The sequence below is a fragment of the Anastrepha obliqua genome, chromosome 3 (assembly GCF_027943255.1).
Source record: "Anastrepha obliqua isolate idAnaObli1 chromosome 3, idAnaObli1_1.0, whole genome shotgun sequence".
In the NCBI taxonomy this organism is placed as follows: domain Eukaryota; kingdom Metazoa; phylum Arthropoda; class Insecta; order Diptera; family Tephritidae; genus Anastrepha; species Anastrepha obliqua.
In genome coordinates this window covers 114,716,110-114,737,492 of record NC_072894.1, presented here as the reverse complement: position 1 = coordinate 114,737,492, position 21,383 = coordinate 114,716,110, and the positions used below count along the sequence as shown (strand labels likewise).

General features: G+C 35.2%; 1 protein-coding gene and 1 long non-coding RNA gene across 13 annotated transcripts in view; both read left to right on the top strand.

Moving 5' to 3' along the window:
• Nucleotides 1-21,383, top strand: part of LOC129240155 (poly(rC)-binding protein 3) — a 165,963-nt gene that overhangs the window by 94,235 nt on the left and 50,345 nt on the right. The window lies entirely within an intron of this gene.
• On the top strand, nucleotides 6,923-7,307 carry LOC129240156 (uncharacterized). The gene is made up of 3 exons (XR_008582034.1): nucleotides 6,923-6,996; nucleotides 7,114-7,187; nucleotides 7,244-7,307. It is a non-coding gene; the product is annotated as an uncharacterized LOC129240156 (long non-coding RNA).

Sequence of the window (21,383 nt, the reverse complement as noted above, 5' to 3'; positions counted from 1 at the left end):
ATTTACTAGCATCTACCACCAAACACGAACACAACCAACTTTTACCCCGTTTCTCAATGGCATTTTGCCAATTATTGTGTAAAAACTGTAATTAGCTTGTTGTAGCTGTACTTTTGGTGCAACAACAAACAAGAAATAAGCGTGCAGTGTACATACTTATATAAATACATACATTCTATATATATTCTGTATATGTGTATGGTTGAATGCAGCTAAACAATTCACTTAGATTTCTCCTTACAAGTAGCGCAGAGAAACTTGTACTTGGATGCGCAGTCATCAATGCAAATACTCACAAATACTTACCTATAAATCTCACGTACTTATGTATGTACATATGTTACATACATACATATATAATTGTGAATACACAACTAAATACATATCTGAGTAAAAAGCTCGCTGTTACTTATGTGCATATGTAGATATGTTTATAAGTAGGTGCATAGTTGTGTCCATTTCCCGTTGCTACCACCCCCACCCACCACTACCGTGCCTGAAGAATGTAGCATTCTTGAACGATTTTCATTCTTCCCTTTTTATTGGCAATTTTCTTCTTGTAAATTATTTAAATTTATTATTTATTTATACCAAAAAGTACTCAAGTTCTGCACTACCTACTTTATTACACCTACCTACCCACCTACCTACATATCTACATGTTATGTATTTACATACGATTTGTGTATATAACTTGTATGCTTACACATTTGTACTTTGATTCATACAATCGTACATACATACACACACACACATTTATCACTCCTTACTTAGGAAAATTTGTTTGCAAAAGCTTTCATTGTAATTTATGTGCACTTACGGGTTAAATATTTGTACTTATGTATGCCATATGTAGACTATATATGTACTCGTAGTAGTTTTTTGCAGCTTAGTGTATTTGCTGTTGTTTATGTGTCTGGGGCATTTTCGCAAATGCAACATAAATTCACGAGCAACGCTAATTTATCTGTCAAATGTTAAGATCTTAGCATTCTGCTTGTTTTCTAAACATTTCGAAATGCCGTAAAAGTGCAATAAAGAATTTTTATGGACTCGTAAGTGTCGGACATTAATCAAAAATTCGAAATTTTATTGAAATATCAATAATGTAATTGCACTAGTTAGGCGGTTAGGCTTATTTTGTGTAATTGTTGCTATTGAGGAAAACATGAACTAATTAACAAAAGTTTGTTAACCCTACCGTTGGTTAGGTAAAGTGATTTTGAATATGTGCAACAGACTGTCAGCGTCAAAAGGAAGTGTACACCGCATGCTCAGAAATGTTCGACTATTTATTTATTTTGTAATTTCAATGAGTTATTCATAAAAATATAGTTCATACTGCAATAAGACGCATATAAACCACAGTTTCGAACTTTGTATAAAATTTGTAAAAATTCAATACTTTATCAGCAAAATTTCAAACTTTTACACAAAATTTTTATAAAAAATTTCGGTTATATAGGTTTATAGCTCATTAAATTTTGATATAATAAAGTGCAAGTTTGAAGAGGTCTAAAAATTGCGTTGATTTTTGATAATTAATTCTGCTGTTCGGTGTTGGCTGTTTTCTTTCATATAAAAAATGTGGAGTAGCCGCTAAATTGAGAAAATTCACAAGACCGTGATCCAAAAAAATTCTAAAAAATCAATGTGATTTTTGACCTACTTGAAACTTGCTCCAGAATTTTATGAGCAATAAAATTGCGTACCTGAAGTTTTTTTCACAAATTCTAAGTAAAAAGTTTGAAAATTTGCCACTGCAAACTGAAGGAAACACATGGAAATTTTGTGTTATATGGTACTTGTTGACAAGTTTTGACAATTTATTTTTTGTGGTTCATTCTCCTGCAAAAATTATATAAATCCTAGTTTCAAACTTTGTAAAAATTAGAAAAAAATGTGTTTGATGAGAATTTTTAGAAAAATCTCGATTTACAGTTTTATGGTCCAGCATGTTTAGAAAAATTTGGAATATACAGTTTTATATAGTCCATTGAATTTTGATACAAGGTGGCAGAAAATAATCATCCAATTTTGTTTTTAAATAATATATATTATGTTTTTTACTAAATGCAAAGAAAAAAAATAAAAAAAGGGAATGAAAATTTCTATTTTGACTTTTACGCGCTCCATTGCTTGTCTCTTTGCACACTGCAGCTGTCTAATTCCAGGTTTTCCTTGAGCAGCGACCCCTTTTATAAGCCACATATAGCTTACTTACTGTAAATCTTTTTTGCAATTTCGTTTGGGTCCATTCTCAGAGCATGTCCAGCCGACTTAAGGCGCCGAAGCTTGAAGTAGTCGGCGATTTGGAAGTCGTTTAGCACAGCTAGGCATTCATCATTATAACATTGGCGATCATATCGATCTATCCGCACCAGTCCAAGGATAAGTCGTTCAAATTTATTAAGGTTTTCTTCATCCGTCTTATGAATCGCCTATGTATCAGAAGCTTAAGTAACGCAAGACCTAATTGTTATTTTATAGAGTCGTCCAGCAGGTGATTACTTTTGTATAGTAAATTGCAAATTTCGAGCAGCTAAGGAGTTGCGTGAGTTTTTGCCAATTTATTTTTTTGTTTATTTATTTAATTTTTTTTTGTTTATTTATTTTGCTGATAGTTCGATCATTTGTTATATGCCAAGAAAATGCATAACGCCATCAACAAAAATTTATCAAAAATATAAATTTTTTTGCTGGACCAAAATTGAAGTTTTTTATTATTTTTGGAAGAAAAATTTGCCTAAATGGCGATAAAATGAAGAGGTCAAATTTTGCATTCAAAAATATAAAAAAGGGCTGGCTACAGGTTTTGATGCAAAATCTTTTTTTGGCGTGGCATGCCTAGGAGATGCGAAAAAAATATATATCTAGTGCCGATCATCACTTATTATTAGAGGTCCACAAAGATTCAACAACGTATTGAAGCGCAAAAGTTCTGATGAGAGCTGTTTTTAGATATGATTATTGAAATTCGAACAGGAAGATTTATGATGTGAGCGAAAGTGAAAATTTGTTTCATTTATAGGAGTGAATAAATGTTAAATTGTTATTGTTTATAACAAAATATACGTACAACAAAGTACAGGGTGCATACGGTATTTGAGGATATGCATATATGTGGCTATAAATTCACGAAACCATTTTCGCTATTTTTTTAAATAAGACACAGAAGACTAGAACTTGACTAGAAAAATTAATTGACATGCAGTTATCGTTGCTATATCTGCAAATCACACCGATTCAAAATTTCTAATTTTCTAATGAACGGACGCACATTCGTTCATAAGGTGCGCAGGAATTGGAAGCATCAGTCGGCAATGCAAAATCTGAATCCAGTTCTCCTCAAATACCGTACCCACCCTGTGCATTCATTCTAACACTTTGAGCAAAATATTTGCTACAACTTTCGAGCTTTTTTATTAAATAAAAAAAAACTGGTTTCATCGGTATACACCTGACATTTCTTATGCACCTGCGTGAGTATCTTATTAAACCGGCCACCACTTCAAGCTATACAAATATACGAGAAATACATGTTTTGGATTAAACCCCATATTATTCAAAAGTAATACAACACTCCATGCCACATGCGTGAAAAATTCAAATTTCAACTGAATTACTTTCCAGCTCAATTAAAAATGAGTAACTCATTAATGAACATATTTATTGACGTTAACATATCATTTTAGCTTCTGAATTATTATTCCCAATATTTACGAAAAATTACATCTTCATAAATCGCCACTGGATGTACGTATTAATTTCAATGAATCGATAAGGTCACACTTACCCGAGACATTGACAATCAACTTTTTGACTGATGATATTTAATCACTCAAAAGCAAAACAAATTTAATGAATTAATGACAGCATTTAAATTTGTTCACATAACATTTTCGAATTGAGCCAAACAATAAAATAACACTTTGCCACAATATAAATTTCGATTTTTAAACAATTTACATTTAATTAACACCTCTTCAACGCCCCAACAAGCGAGTGACAAGCAAATAAACTCATACACGCATGCACCTACATATTTGGCGCAAAAAAGCGCATAAAATACATTGCAAAGTATCGATTGCAATTTGATTGAGAGATTTGTTTGGCAGTAATTAGAGAAATACTCGTAAACTATAATGAAGGCTTGTCCTGGGAGGCGGATATAACAGAAAAAGTATTTAATTGAGAATAAATATTTTAATAAAGTCAAGTACAGGGCGTTTCAAAGTAATATTCTTCTCCGCATATAATACAGAGAGTGTTCGCTTACGGAAGATTTTCATTTGCATGCATAGACACACATGTGTGTCCGTGTATGAGAGCGTATTTTTTAGGAAAACAAAAACAATTATTCCTTCTAAGGTTATAGCTGCTTAATAGAACGTCCGCCTATGTAGTTTGCACTGTATCTACTTTTGTGAGTTTTCTTAGCAAGATTTATTTTGAAGCGCACTGTATTTGCATGGGAAGATTCAACGGTCAGAGAGGTGTGAATGATGATAAGGAAAAAGTAGAGAGCTAGGCAGCTAACGAGAGCTGAAGCCATGCTACTGATTTGCGGTTTTAACGATATGTGTAATATTTTTTTTTTTCGCTATGGCAATAATTTACTGCAGTAAATAAAAAATGTAATGCCATAAATAACGTAAAGTTATATGGAGAGCCTAATTTTTTAAGGTATCTAAGTTAGTGTTATAAAAAAATGTAGGTCAAATGATATCTTTTTTGGTTTTTTTTACTTACTTTTTTTATGGTTTTTTTCTTAATTAACAGAGTTAATCTAACATATTACTTTAAAAAGCAGGCTGCTAAATTCACGGTCCGCTACAAATGACAAAGATGTGGATCAATATTAAGTAGTTTCGCACTTTAAACAAAAAATCCACAAATTTTCCAACTCAGTTCCACGGTTTTTATTTAGAATTGCTAGAAAAGTGTGTAGTGTGCAGTTTTATAAAGACTGAGCTACAGTGCGGTAAATAACTCTAGGCCTAGATTCATTGAGAAGTTTTAACTATTTCTTTATTTCTCATTTAATTTTCATAAATCTTGTATGAAAATAGGGGTAATTCTCCTATATCTAATAAAAACAAATCAAGAAATTTTCATCAAAATCACACATTTTTTAATACAATTTTTAGAAAAAATTCGGATATGTAGTTTTATAGCCAATTGAATTTTGGTATAATAAAGCGTAGGTTTAAAATGGCTCAAAAATCTGGCTGTGAGTTTTAAGAATTTTGTGCGTTTTTGTTTTTTTTTTTTATGAAAGAAAACACAAGAAAAATCAAACAAAAAAAAACGTTAAAATTATAAATAAGATAAGTGATATAGTTAGGTTAGGTTAGGTTGAAGCGGTTGTCCTGCGGGACACACTCAGGCACATAGCCCAGTGAGATGCCGCGTGGGGAGCCTGCCCCTATCTCTCCTAAAACCAGTGTGTGTTTTTCAAAAATTTTAAAATATCTCTGATTTCTGTAGAACTGAGACTCATCAAAAAATTGTTCACCCAGAAGAGTAAACCTGCGTCTTGATAGAGTGCTATAGTTGTTTATACAAAATAATTAAAAATTACATAAATGAATAAATAAAATAATAAATATTCGCAAAAAAAAATTTTTACATTAAAAAAATATTAAAATCGGTCAAAACGTTGATGCGGTATCATTTTGTCGCGGGATATATGTATATAAATGTAGTACCTACACTTTTTTATCTTTTTCCAGAAATTTTTGAAATGCAAAAAAAAAAATTATTAAGTAACTTTGACACTGATTTTCTTTTCTTCTGTTAGTTGTTGTTTTTCTCTTTCATTTAATTTTGTATTAGTTTTTCATTTAAATTTTTTGAGTTCGCTAAATTTTTGCTTTTTTATTTTATTTTTTGTTAATACGTGGGCTGTTTATTAACTATTTTTTCTTGAAGAAAAACGTCATTAACTTATCATTGAATATTAGTGATATTTTTTATGTTAGTTGTTTTTTTTTTTTCATTAAATTTGTCATGTTACTGTTTTTTGTGCTGCTTATGCTTTTTTCTATCTAATTATCGTTTGTTAACACGCGGGTTACTTCTTAAATTTTAAAGCGAATAAGTAAAAATAATTTATAATTCTAAATTTTCGTTGTTTTCCACATATCTTTCAAAGGTTTCCTAGCTTCTTTTCCCAGCTCCAAAACTAGCACGCTATGCATACTGCGCTTGAGCGGTAAAAGTGCAGTCTTTGGATTTATAATAAAATCAATATAACTTTACATGCATTTGAACCAATTTTAGAAGAACTTTAAACACTCTTTTTACGCCTAAATATTCATGCCACATTAAAATCATGACCCTAGCACGCCTCAGTTTCAATCACCACGTCAATCAATCTCAACATCGATTCACACATACTATCGAATTTCTCTGGCACAGCAATCGATCAAAGCAACTTTTTTAATAAAAAAATGCAATAGACATAATTAAGCACCCTTTCTTATGTATGGCAAGCAATTAATATCTTCCATTTCAGCCCTTGGGGGTATTCAATAATTCAAGATCGCCTTCTTAGACTATTTCTCAGGTTTTGACCAGATCATTCTTTGTTTTGCTACTTTTCGTGTTGACTTTTATGGGATTTGGAGCGAAGTAATGTGCAAATGGCAAATAATCAGATTTGAGCGTGAATCAATCACAAACAAGTTACGAATACAACCCTGCACTATGCGTAGGAAAAATTTTAAACTGAAATCGAAAAAGTATTGTCAAATTCAAATGCCCAATTTTGATGTTTCGACACCAACTGGCAAACAAATTTTATGTAAAGAAAAGTAAAATTTTAGGTAAAAAAAATTGAAATTATATTCTTTTTCTTGGGAAAAAAATAATAAAAATTAATTAATTCTAATTTGCGGTAATAATATTTCTGATTGAAGAAAGGCTGCAAAATCTAAAAATACTTCAAATGCTGCAAAATTGTTGAAAGATCTCCTTAATCCTTTTGAAATGGTCAGTTAGAGAGGATAATTAGCGATCCCAGGCTGCTAAGCTCCTCTGTGCTATTTTCTTCTTTCCATATTTGATGTAATTCTGTTCAAACTCTGGTTTTTCTTGTGGTAATTCCAGCAAACGATCGGATTGGTGGCACGTTGTTAAGAAGTTTTGCCTTAAACTGAAAATAACATACGAGCTAATTTACGGTATTTTTATGAATTGGTAATATAAAAGTAGTTATTCCTTCTTAATTTTATTTTAGAGCTTTTCGCCGACAGCCAAAACACGACGTAAAAATTCCTTGGAAAATCTATGAAATGGTGCCCTTTTCGTAGAATCTAAGAAAAACGTACTACGGTGGATTCAATAATGATAGGGATGAATAACTTTTCTGTATCTCCGAAACCAGCCTTCATATATTTTGATGGAGATTCGTTTGTTAGATGCCTTGTTAGGAAATCTATTTAAGTAGCAATTTTTCCTTGGTGTATAACAAAATCGCATTTTATATCACATGATATGATCTAAATTTATCTTAATCCTATAAGTGACCCCTATACCCTACACCAGAAGCCATCCATGCCTGTTATAATGCTATTTTTGTGATTTACTACTCTGCATTGGGTTCAATCTTTCGCTGCTTAGGCCGCGTTTACGCCTTTTTCTGTCACAAGCTTTAATATTTTATATAGATTCGTCGGGTATAAAAATTGCTTTCCGCTTATGAATATTCCAATCGTGGTGGGCTTCATCCTATAAAAGTCTTTGACGATGTGAGAGAAATTTTTCTGGTGATCTGCATGATAAGGCTCCTGTTGGTCTTCTAATCAATATTTATTGTTTATGTATTAATTATTTTTAACTTAAATTATTTTCTACTTAGTCAACAGACTAAGACTTGTGCTAATTTTGTATAATGCTTGTGACTAGACAACGACAGAACATCGGTTTTTAAGGTCGAATCGAACAGTTTCAAGCGCTCAAGTAATAAATAAGCAAAGTTCTTTGAAAAATTCGGCGTTCCTATTTATAAAACAGCAAAATAAGCTTGAATTACATTAATTAACATAAGTTTGAATTTCATTAATTTTAGCACATAACATTAACTTACGCCAAAATGACGCAAAAAGACTATTTTTTCTTCTGTAATTACTTAATACTCATAATCCAATAATTTTGTATTGCAATGTAAAAACAACAACAGCTTATCAGCATTTTCACCTCGCCAGTGGCACTGTCTATCGGTGTAGACTTGACCTGCGTCACTGAACGATTGCTCACTAGCCGCACGAGTTACGTACCATCACTCTACTTCTCTTTTTTTTGCGTTGCGAGAATCTTATCTTACATTTGATGAAATTGAAAGCATAAACGAAAATAATAGAATTCTAAGATACTAAAATTCCACAAAAAGTGTCCCATCAAAAATTGCTTAGTATGCAAGATTGCATCGACACGTTTTTCGCTCAATGCAGTTATGCTCTCAGTTAGCAAACAGGTGTCATAAGAATTAAGAAAATTATTTTAAGTTAGTCTTAAGATTCACATCAATTAAAACGATTGATTTCATTTAAAAAAAAAATTAAAAAACAATACTTTTTATGTAAGTTTGAGGACTTAGAAGATACAGGTCACGCGATTGAACAGCTGTTAGACATTTTAAAGCAATTTTTTCAACAGAAAATTTGGGCTAGTACCAGTGTGCAATAACGTTGCAATCTCTTGACAGATGCAATTTCTTCATTAAGAAAAGTGCACAATTCGTTATTTAATAAAAAAATATTTTTTGCCTTTATTATTACAAATAATATCGCTATAATTTAAATCCCAAGTGCTGTTTTGAATTTAATAATTAAAAAAAATTCAGATAAAGTTCAAAGTTCGAAGTTCGTTAGTCTCTACTTTGCACCTGAACATATAGGACGATTGAAATAATTCTCCAAAGAATTTTTTTCTTTTAATGATTCTTAATTTACCGCAAATTTGTTACCCATATTAATTTTATATGAACTTTTCCTACCATAAATGATCAGGCACCCTAAAATATGATTATTTGCATATACAGTCTATGTCAGAAAACAGGAACCACGATTATTCATGAAATATAAAAGAATACATTTAAATTTTTTTTTACATGAAAGTAAGTATGTACAAAACTACGAGTCGCAATTACTCAATAAGCTGTGTAGCCGTTATCGTTGTCGAGTATAGTCTGGCATCGTCTTCATGCTTTGAACCAGCTTTTCTGCTTAGCTCGTCGACAAACAGGACTAGATTTTGCGACCTTGACGCACGAGTTGCTTTAAATCATGGACTGGCCTTCCGGCAAGATGCGTTCTCATAGTTCCCCACACATTTTCAATGGGATAAGCGTCTGTGACGCCATTTTCTTGTTTTGTTGTTTCTCAATGGGTTTTTCTGAGAGCAGTGGTTTTGATGATGTGGGACGGTAGGATATGTTCGCCTTCTTCAGTCGTCGTTCGATGCATCTATTCCCTTTTTAGCAAGAACTGATTGTGCTTGGCGTAGTCACAAAGAAGGGTCCCGCTTAAAAAGTTGGACTATTACTTTACCCTTCTTTTTTGTCGTCACTCGCTTCAAGCCGTGCTCGGAAAAGTCATCAACATTTTTGTACACCTTATACCACTAACTCCACATCACAAGAAACTATTTTTATTTTTTATTTACTTTGGCAGCCGCGGCGTAAAATAAGTTCGGCCCTTTAGAAAGCGTGCATAAAAATACCTCCTCAAAACGCTTTGCGTACTTCTCTCATTTTTGTTTGGTTGCGTTTACGTGAAAGCTTCGAACGACACTAACCTGATTTAGCGCTGGCGTCGTAACCCATGAGTAGGACTATTATGCGGCAAAAAACAGAACTAAATATAATATCTTGAAGTTACAAAAAAACCGCTTCTTTTCTTCTGACACAGACTGTACTTGTATAACTGACGCTTGCACCCTTCGTTTTATAGCCGAGATCCTCCTCCAATTTATGGTGTGCATCTTGTTGTTTTTCCACAAATGGAGGGACCTGCAGTTTTACGTTACCTCAGAACAGCAGATGGTTTTTCATGAGGAGCTCCTTCATTAGAAATACATTCGGATGTTTTCCATTGCCTACTGAGGGGTGAAACCTTTTGCTGTCATTTAGTGTTTAATGCTCGGAATTTCGAACCCTGTCGCTACCAAATGCTTGTCACTCACCAAGCCATTCGGCTACAGCAGTCTTATCTATAGCTTCAAGAATTTAGTAAAATATTTATTTTTTAATTTTTTCATAAATTCGTCAAATACAAGATTCCAGTTGAATAGAGAAAAAAAAATTGATATTGTTGCCAAAAAACTAATCGAATGTAAGTAAAGAAGCGCCAGCGTGGGTAGTTTTAGTGTTCAACAGTGAAATTTTTCCATGAAATCTTTATATCTCAATTACTCCTTCTTCTGTAGTAGCTACTAACATAAATTTGTGAAAATACTGTTAACTGTTACTGCAACGTTACAGCGGCATTTTTTAACAGAAATTTAGTGAGTGCTCTAGTTGTGACCTGTGCCCATTTCTTTTTTCGATTTTATTTTTATGTATTTATTTGTTTTTATTTTTATTTAAAAAATTTTATAAATCTATTTATTTATTTATATTATAAAGCGCTGAATTCTAGAAATATGGCTCAATAAAAATGTAAAAATATTTACGCTTACAAACACAGAAAACAACAAAAAAAAACACATCTGATTTTATTGATGCTGTTGTGAACTAAAATCTCTGCAAATATTCAACGAGCTCACTCAGGTAGAAAATTTCACTATAACTGACAACATTTGCGTTTCCATAAAATGTTTGCTGTTTCTAGATCAAATCAATTATTTGTTTTCACGCCTGAGCTGATTAAGCGGCTTTTAAATAGATTATTTTTCCAAAATGCTAGAGCTGCGGTTTCCAACTACATCGCTTATATTAGCAGTTTGGGTAAGAAGTGAATCAATGACAGTCACAAAAATGTGGAAAATAATTAAGTGCTGCAAAATGTAAAAACCGATTCCAGCCAATCAAACTCACATACACACATATTGGTACAATGCGACATATAAATGTGTATATAATTGGAACTTACATCCTTTTTGGGGGTTTGGCAGAGCTTCTCCTCCTACCAATGCAGGGTCTTACACTTTTACGCCGCCTCCGAAAGGCAGATGATTTTTTGTGAGTAGCTTTTTAATGACAGAAGTACACGTGGAGGTACGACGTACAAAGCGGTGGTGTAGCCAACATCAGACCTTTGACCGGCTCTCAGGTATTTTGAAGGGATTTGCTGATTTACTTACGTCATAGGGGTAATGGAAGTGGTTTGTTTCCGAAAAAACTGAGCTTGTGTTGGTGATATACGGAAGAAATGAACGCAAGCTCCGTCCATGTTATTAATATTTCGGGGTCGTTTGAATAACGACTGATTGAACGATTGTGTGAGTGCGTGTGAAATGAGCGGGGAGAATTCTGCTGTCGAATCCCCGATAACGTGGCAGCCGAAGTTACTCTCACAATTTTACTTGGGATGGCCGAACCTGGTCATCTCTTGACGCGGAGCTTGACCAGTGCCTGCCGAATGGCGATCGCTGTTAGAAAAATCTTTTTTTATCAATTGGTATTTCATGAGTGGGGTCTCGAAACTGTGCACTTCCGAATGGTAGTCACGCTTCAACCTACTTTATTAAAAAGCAATAAAAGCGCATACCAAAAATTTGCTAATTTAAACCCCTGGAATTGGGATGAAAATTTTGTGGAATTTTTAACATTTTTGTATAAAATTATACAATACAAAAAAAAAATAAATAAAAAATCATGGAAAATAGGCCTACCTGTTTATACTGGGTGGGCCATATAGCGTTTGCTTTCTGAACCACTTATTTTTTTGAGAATGGTAACACAAATGACATGTCAAATGTGTTCATAATTTACTTAAAGGTTTGACATTTACGATATGGGACGCTATACGCTTGAACAAAATTGGGAAATATTGAAAACCTAATTCCAAAATAGTGAGTCTTCTTCTTCTTTTCTGATGTATCTCATTTTCACATCGGTGGCTACGTCAATAAGCAAAATTGTCGGATTTGGGGCTCAGAAAATCCACACGTTACTGTAGAGAAGCAAATGCATCCACGAGTCATTGTTTGGTGCGGTTTTTGGTCGGGCGGCATCATCGGCCCATTTTTTGTTCGAAAATGAGCGAGGAGCCGCGGTTACAGTAAATGGCGAGCGTCACCGTGACATGCTCAACGAGTTGTTTCCAAAAATTGAAGACGATGACATGGACGACATTTGGTTTCAACAGGGCGGTGCAACTTGTTACACTGCCAAAGTTACACTCGAACTTTTGGCTATCGTTTTTGAAAACCGAATAATCAGCCGAAATTCCGATATCAATTGGCCGCCTCAGAGCTGTGATTTAAACCCGTTGAACTATTTTTTGTGGGGAGCCGTTAAGGACAAATGCTATGCGAACCATCCAGAGACGTTTGATGCTTTAAAACACGAAATCGAAGTTGCCATTCATGAAATTGGAGCCCAAACAATCGAAAATGTGCTTAAAAATTGGGTTCATCAAATGGCCTACTGTAAAGTCGTGGCAGTCATTTGAACGATATTATTTTTCATTCATAAATAACAATGTTCAATCTTCAAAATAAAAAAAAAAAGTTTGAAAAAATATTGATTCGTTTTTTTTTATAGCCGATTCAAAAAGCAAATTTTACATGACCCACCCTATATGTTGTCTTTAGTCGTGGGCTGTAAATTTATGTAGATTTGCCACGGAAGAAATATTTCTCTTGCATTTCAGTTAGGTACTACTAACGTAGAAAAATTAAGAATTTACACTTGTTATTCACAGAAAAAATACTTCTCATCTAATAAGTTTTATGAAACAACCTTTTCTTACATTTCAGAAATTCGTTACCGCTTTCTATTTGTAAATTCATTTTTATTATATATAATATAACCTCAAATATGGGCCAATATCGCATTTTTTATATTTCTAGTTAAAATATCTAGCAAACCTGAAACACCAAAGCAAATCTGATTAGGATTCAGCAGTTCGAAAATCTTTGGAAAAATTCGCTGATTTCTGCTAAAACTTTTTGTCAGGCATCAAAAGGCGTTGACAAGTTATACAAAATAAGAATAGTGCAAATGATGAAATTTTATTGTGGCGATTGAAGGTACGGCTATCTCTAATGGAGGTGGCGTGAATTGGTCACTCAGATATAGCTAATTAATCCTACTGAACTTTTTCATGTAGGCTGCTCTGAAGTCGCAGGTCTATTCCCATAAGCTGCAATCGGCCGATGTCTTTACGTGCCGACATAACTCAGATCATTGCTCAAGTTCAGTGAAGGTCCGCAGAACTTTAATGAATTGAACATTTACAGAAATGAATTGTGTGAGAGCGTAACAGTTTCGGCAGCGTAGGGGAATATAGGTAGAACGAAGGTGAATGTAGGTAGAGCGAAGAACGGCAGTGCTCTGGCGGAGCAAGTAAAAGGCAGCGGTATATTTTCAAAGGTGGCGCAACAAAAGCAATAATAAAAATTGCTTGCTAAGAACTTTAATTTTAATGCCAGTAATTTTTAGCAAACATATTTTTTCCTTCATGCAGAGTTAAATGTAAATGGAAAATCCAAATCAACGAAATTCTGTTGCTTATTATTCAATACTCCGTTTAAATATCCATTGCGAAAAGGAGGGGAAAAAGGTTAAAAAATTGGATTTTCATCGCATTCACATTTCCTCAAAATTGTATAGACCAGACGGCCCATCCAAACACCCGCCACCACCCAGAGCCTAAGGTCACTCAAAAAGTCACCATTCACAGTATCGGATGGTGGCAACCTGCTTATGGCCCGTTGTATGTATGTGTGTGTGTGTACTTTGCGCTATGCTGTGCTAAATTTTTGTAAACCCCTGCCACCCCTTCCGCTAGCTATTGACTTTTGTGTGAACCCTAACTAAAAATTAGTGAATTAATTGCTCTACGAATGGATCAAAAACTGAAGCGTTGGTATGCAGGTGGGTGGGTGTAAGCCAAATAATGCATAGACAATTCCCAATTCCAGTTCAATTTGAGAATTTTAATCCAAGTAAAACCATGCTATGCTTTTGTTTGGCTTACACACATACATTTGCATGGACCACAGTTGAATGTAATTTAATTACAAATTTTTGGTATATTGAGGTTAAACCTGATGCTGATTATTTTAATTAATTGAAAGTTATGAGAAAAGCTGAGGCCTATTTTTGTTTGCATTGGCCTTTGTTCGGAAATAAATTTGGTTAAAGCCATCGGAATAAATACGAAATATCAACTTTCATGGGTAGAGCCCATAGCACTAATATTTCAATGAAACGAAGTTGAATGATGAAAATGAAGAAAGAAAAGCAAAGAAGGAAGGAAAAATTAAAATTGATAATAAGTTGTTGAGATGGTCGTTGTGCTGTAACCTATTAACAGTTTCTGCTTTTAAATACATTTTTTGGGATGTCTCTGGATTTTTAATCGAAAGATTAAGCAAAAATATCAATTTTTAACCAAATAGGAAATTGTTAAAAAATCGATCTTTGATAAAAATCTTGGCATTTAATTTTTGTTTAAGAAAGATTTTTATTAGCAACCAAAAAATCTAATCGAATTATTAGAAAAATATATATTTATAAGGCTAATGCAAAAATTTGAGACTGACGGATCTATTGAATCGTTTTGAAGCATTCTTGCGCGCAGAAAAACGCGTTCAAAATTTCCTAAATATTTTATATAATATAACTCCCATTTTTCTAGACCTATTTTTTTTTATCAGACCTTCTCCCCTCAGATATCCATAGTAATCAGTCTAAACGCATGCCTACCCAGAAAAGATCTCAGATTGGGCACTCGAGAATTATCGGATCTTTTCAGGGAACACAGAGTTATATACAATTGCTCTAAAATTCTGTTTTGAAAATTATGTTTCCAAACGAATCCCAGAAAGATGTGAATTGAATAAAGTTAAAAACCTTTACCGGTCAGTTGAGTCAGTATCTATCTTCACTGACGGCTCAAGACTAAATAATAAGCTCGGAAGTGGCATCCACTAAAGAGTATTGCAGCTAGAGCTTAGCCTACGGTTACTTGACTTCTTCTTCTTAATTGGCGCGATAACCGCTTACGCGATTTTGGCCGAATTTAACAAAGCGCGCCAGTCGTTTCTTTCTCGTGCTAACCGGCGCCAGTTGGACACACCAAGTGAAGCCAAGTCCTTCTCCACCTGATCTTTCCAACGCAGAGGAGGCCGCCCTCTTCCTCTGCTACCACCAGCTGGTACCGCATCGAATACTGGTACATCGAATACGAATACGTTTGTATCCATTCGGACGACATGACCCAGCCAACGAAGCCGCTGGATCTTTATTCGCTGCGCTATGTCTATGTCGTCGTAAAGCTCATACAGCTCATCGTTCCATCGCCTGCGATATTCGCCATTGCCAACGTGCAAAGTTTCAAAAATCTTACGCAGAATCTTTCTCTCGAACACTCCAAGCGTCGCTTCATCGGATGTTGTCATCGTCCAAGCTTCTGCGCCATACGTTAGGACGGGCATGATGAGAGTCTTGTAGAGTGTTAGTTTTGTTCGCCGAGAGAGGACTTTACTGTTCAGTTGCCTACTTAGTCCAAAGTAGCACTTGTTGGCAAGAGAGATTCTACGTTGGATTTCAAGGCTGACATTGTTATCGGTGTTAATGCTGGTTCCTAAATACACGAAGTCTTTTACAACCTCGAAATTATAACTGTCTACAGTGACGTGGGTGCCGATACGCGAGTGCGCCGACTGTTTGTTTGAAGACAGGAGGTACTTCGTTTTGTCCTCGTTCACCACCAGACCCATTCGCTTTGCCTCTTTATCCTTTACTTGACTACTGCAGGGTCTTTCAAGATGAGGAAATAGTTATATAAAACGTTGCGTTGTAGGTCAGGATCTCGTACGCTGCAACAAAAGTGATCACTTTCTACTCTGGCAGTCAAGCTGCTAGAAAATCTCTACAGTGCCAAAATACTTCATCCAAACTAGCGCTTGATTGTAGAGCTACTCCCAATTAACTGATTAGTTATGCCCTAGGAGCGTTGTCTGGGTCCCCGAACTTAGAGACATGCCTGGAAATTATATCGCGAATGAGCTGGCAAGGCGGAGAACTCATCTTAAATCAGTCAACTCTACCGAGTACGTGGGCATCGTTTTATGCTCACGCAAGCATAAAAGTCAGATCGTTGACATAAAAGATGGCTTTGTGTCAATTGCACTTTATACGGAAACACATTTAAATCATCCTTTAAAATGCGCCGCATTGTGGTTTCACTGACACCAAAATGCTGAGCACGACGACGTTGATGAACGGTATGTTGACGATCTCCTACTGCCCCGTGCTCAAAAAAATTCGACAGCAAACGACGAATAGTATTGTCAGACGGTGTCTGTTTGCCGCGACACTTTTTGCGATATGCGCGTTGAGTTAGAACAATAGAACGACGAAGAGGAAGTGGACAGCGTTTAACACTTTCTTTGTGTCTATGCAGCTCTTGTCAGAACGCGGCATTGTTGCTTAAACTCTTACTTCTTTTGCTGTCTGGCATACTTAGAATCCGCGGTCAGCCACAGCAATTCATCGTTGGTTAGAAGACGAAGTGATCTCACCACATTGAGAATTAGAAAGAGAACGTGAACCTAAACTAGTGGTATCACCATGGGCCTCCTAGCCTACGTGGGCTGCTTTAGATTCTGTTAGAGAGAGGCAACAACCGTAACCTCTGACCTAAACAGGAATTTAAAATTTTGTATTAACATAAAAAGCAGCTTTATTCTGAAATCTTTCTACAAAAGAACTAGAAAGAGTCTGAGGTTTGTGATAAGGCCTTGGAACACCTTGTCATTGTAATATGCCCCAACGTCTTCCAAATAGTTTTTTTTTATATTGTAGATCTGATGCCTTTCATAAAAAAATACAAAGATGGACAAAACTGATGTTATCTTGCATGTACGACCGACTGTGACAGATCCTCCTGTCATTAATCAGAAGGGACTGTTTGGAATGATGACGGCCCACTTTCTATGGGCAAAGCACGTGGAAGAGGTAGGCATCTTAGAGAGTGTGCTCTGCCATGTTTGTGGAGAGGGGGATGAGACGGCAGACAACTTTCAGTGCGTCTGCCCGGCCTTCGCTCGAATCAGGCTTGAGGTCTTTGGCTCCTTGGCACCACAAGATCTACTAAGATGTCTTTGGAAGTCGGGTAGATTTAAGGAAAATTACAAAAGGAACCCGAGTGCAGTACAACGGACTTAATGTTGTGTGAGTGCTGTATTTGCTAGTTTGTCCCGACAAAAAAAAAAAATAAACAGATACCATGAAATAGATAAGTCCTACTGATCTTCAGAACTGTTATCTTTAAATATTGCGAACAATAAATCTGCCGGCTTGGTTGCATTTTAAGGTTCGGGTGGCATCACAAGTTTTCAATTATTTTGCATAATTTCATAAGCCAACTTTTTGGCAACTAAAACCAAAATATATATGAAACAGCTGTTGCACAAATCAACACACAACTTTTGCAACTAAAGTTTACACAAAGTTTTTAAATATTGACGGAAATGCTTTTTTTGCACTCCAGCGTTCTGTTTCACACGAAAATTTATTCGTGAGTACGTGGAACAAACTTTTTATATGAAGGTATAAATAACAAAAATAAACTAAAAAAATCTTATTTTTTATTATTATTTTTTTTAATTCAGATTTCTTAGTACCCAAGGTGGCTGAAAACTTCTTTCCAATTAAACCTAAGTTAAAGGCAAAAACTTAGCTTAATTTTAACGTAATCCTAATTTCGGCCCACACTTCACCACCATTTTTATTGTTTTATTTTTTTTTTATTGAAATTTGCAAATATATTTGCTGACATTCTTATGAAAAAAAAAAATATTTCACAAGTTCCTCCTCCAGCTTGTAACGCAATACCCATGACATTAGGCGTGCTGTAGAATCTGCGGTTTTGTATTTTCCATTGTATGCAATTGTTGCTGTTTTTGGTGGTGTATAAAACGTAACTGAGAAAGCAAAATGAAAAAGTTGTGCAAACTAAATTTTTGTGTCGCCTGTTATGCGTGTAAGTTTTGTTTAAAATTTTCAACAAAATTCTAGTCAAAATATTTGCACCGTCACAATGGAATTTGAATATATGCTCAGGCGTGTGCACATATACACGCATATATGTACATATCTATGTATATGAAGTTGTGCATGCATGCCCTGCAGAGATGCAATAAATTGGTCATATCAAGTTATAGTTATATATAATTTACGCAAGTGCAACTAGTGTAGAAGTGGTCGGATTTACTCCAGTTGAAAAAATTTTCAAATTATAATTTAAATTAAATGAAACGAATTTGAACAACACCTGTCAAAAGCAGTAAACATCGGTAAATTTTAGCTTTGCAAAACTCACTACAAACAGAGCTACTCACAAACTTTGAAAACGGAAATTTAATGTCATAGGAATAAAGGAAGCCTTAGATACAGAAATCATCAAAAGTGGAAGGACCTTGGAGTTTGAAACCAAACGCTATTAGAGGCGACAGCTTCATATTGCATGATTTCTTCAAAAAGACATGGTTAGTCTCATCATCAGCGCCAGCAAAGTGACCTGCCCTGAAAAAGGCTATAGAAAATGTTGCTTCAGCGCCACTTTCTAGCTATTTTCTGGGGTTTCCAGCATTTGAAGACCTTTTATTGTATGCAGCTATTAATTTAGAGCAATGAGCGATTTTATCTACTAGTAACAAAGCCTAAAAACCACTAATCAGGGTATGCTAAGGATCAAGCGGAGAATGAGTAATAAAAGAACAAAAGTGACGAGTATTGTTGATATTTTTGACTAGGTACACAAGTGAGAAATACAGAGAGACCACAATAATATAAAACTATAGAGAGACCCCAATAACATAAAAATATGGAGAGACCAAACCAAAAAAATTTAACTCACTCTGTCAAATTCATTCTTTCATATTTTTAGGTTATAATTTTAATACATTTTTTTTGAACATTTATAAATTTTGTACAAAGTTTGGAACTTTGATTTATATCACATTTGCAGTAGAATAAAGAGAAATTTTGTTTGAAATTAATGAAAATTAAAAAAGCAAAATATGATAAAAGTAGTCAAAACTGACCAAATTGTCGTGGTCGTATAGTTTTTGTGCGGTCTGCATGTGGTGCTTATGGATACGAATACTGTTACTGAGAGCACTGCTCAAAAGTTGTTTTAGATCTTTTTTATTGAAGATGAGGCTCTTGAAAACACGCCGGTTAAGAAGTTAAATCGGAATATCTTTTTTAATTTTTTACGAGCTACCCTCTGTAGGCCAGTTGTTGCATTCGCCTTCAAGCGGTATCCATCCGTGGACTTGTCTGCTTCGCTTTTCTGAATATTTCGTGCATATGGCTATCCATAGCGTTTGACATAAAATTCATTCTATTTTAACTTCATCACGAGAATGGCACTGGACTAGAACCCGCAAGGGAGCAGAGGTCGCGGTCTGCCAAAGATTACTTGCAGAAGGTCGATGTTGCGCGAGCTAGCAGATGCCGACATCACATGGGACGGCACAAAAACAGCAACACCCCAGAACCGTGTACGATGAAAGAGTCTTGTCGAGGCCCTGTGCTCCCAAGCGGACTGCATAAGGATATAAAAAAAAGACAAAAATATTTTAGCTTACCTAAAATTCATCATATTTTTGGTTTTACTACAATTGCGCAAGTATTTCTCAAATTGGACATTCACTTTCCGAGAGGCTTATACTGCATGAGGCTACTGATGCAAAACTGGTAACTGGCTCGCTGAGTCGAATCCCTGTTTGGCCGTATAACCCTTTAAATGCAGCCTACCAGTGTATCCTCAGTATAAGTCAGTGGAACCACTTAAGCCTTAAATGGAGAATTTTTTAATATTTTTAATACAGTGTCACCTAAATCCAGAATATGAATCAAATCCATCTTTGTTCGCACTTCGAGTTATTCTTATCCCTAAATTCCAAATTTTCTGGTTATTTGAACGTAAATTGCACACTAGTCGGTTACCAGTACGGCACCAGTAGATTTTTCTCAAGGGCACATGTATAATACACATACATATGTGTCTAATAAATGCATACTTATGTATGTACATTGGGACGGGTCAACTTTTTTTCCTAGCGGCTTCGAGTTGTCCATAACATTTTACGAACGTTTCGAGCCCCAAAATGTTAAGGAAATTATTTTTATTCAATGTGAGTGCTCTTTTCTTTAATACAAACTGTTTAAAGGATACCAAAATGGCGTCACAAAGCAAATTTCATGTAGTTTTTTTAATATTATAGGAAATTAATAGGAAAAGTGGAAATAGGAAATATTAGTTTGGAGAAAAAGAAATCCATTATTTTTCCATAAAATTTTTGGGTAAATGATTTACAACTTTTATATGGTCGATCTTTAGCTCCTGGGCGATGCTACGACTACTAACATGCCGGTCAACTACGAGTATTTCTGTGATTTTATCGACATTATGGACATTTTCTTTAACATCAAAAATGCCTAAACAAAATCGATAAAACCAAAACTTCTCTGTGGCAGTATCGGCACCATAAACACCATCCACAATTTCAGCATCCTGGCTTGCATTTTCGCTTTTATCAAAGAAAAACTGTAAAATGCACCTAAGTTGTTATTGTTGTTGTAGCAATACTAAACCCTGTCAGTATAGTGTAAATAACCGGTCGTCTTCGTGTAATTCACTAAAAGGCAGGTCCAGGAAACTTGCTGCTTCCACAGGTTGAGTCCAGATGGAGAGGGGTGTTGGATGAATGGGTTTGGTGGAGCATGTGAAAAGGTGGTTAGTGTCGTGTCATGCAGGACATATGCTAGGTATGTCGGGGTCAATTCTGGATAAGTAGGAGTTTAACCTGCTACAATGTCCAGAACGTAATTGTGCCATGGTTACGCGGGTCTCACGGGAAGCTGGAGCTCTTCATCTGCAATGAGTGGTGGTTGGACTCCGGTGACGGCATTCGGTGGTCGGGAACTTAAAAAGGTGGTAGATTTTACTACCATAACCAAAGGGTCTCTCGATGAATGTCGTTTATTGTCGGTCTAAACACGCTCTGGTCCAGTAGTTGACTGCTAGTTTGGTCCTGGATCTCGTCGGCATAATTGAGGAAGTCTCTCGTGACGTGCCTGGGAGGCAGCTCTGGCTCAAGCAGGTGTCCACATGGGTGAAACCTGCGTTAGCATCCAAGCAGAAACTGTTTGCTGAGTAGTTTGATGTGCTCATTTACAGGTACCATCTGTG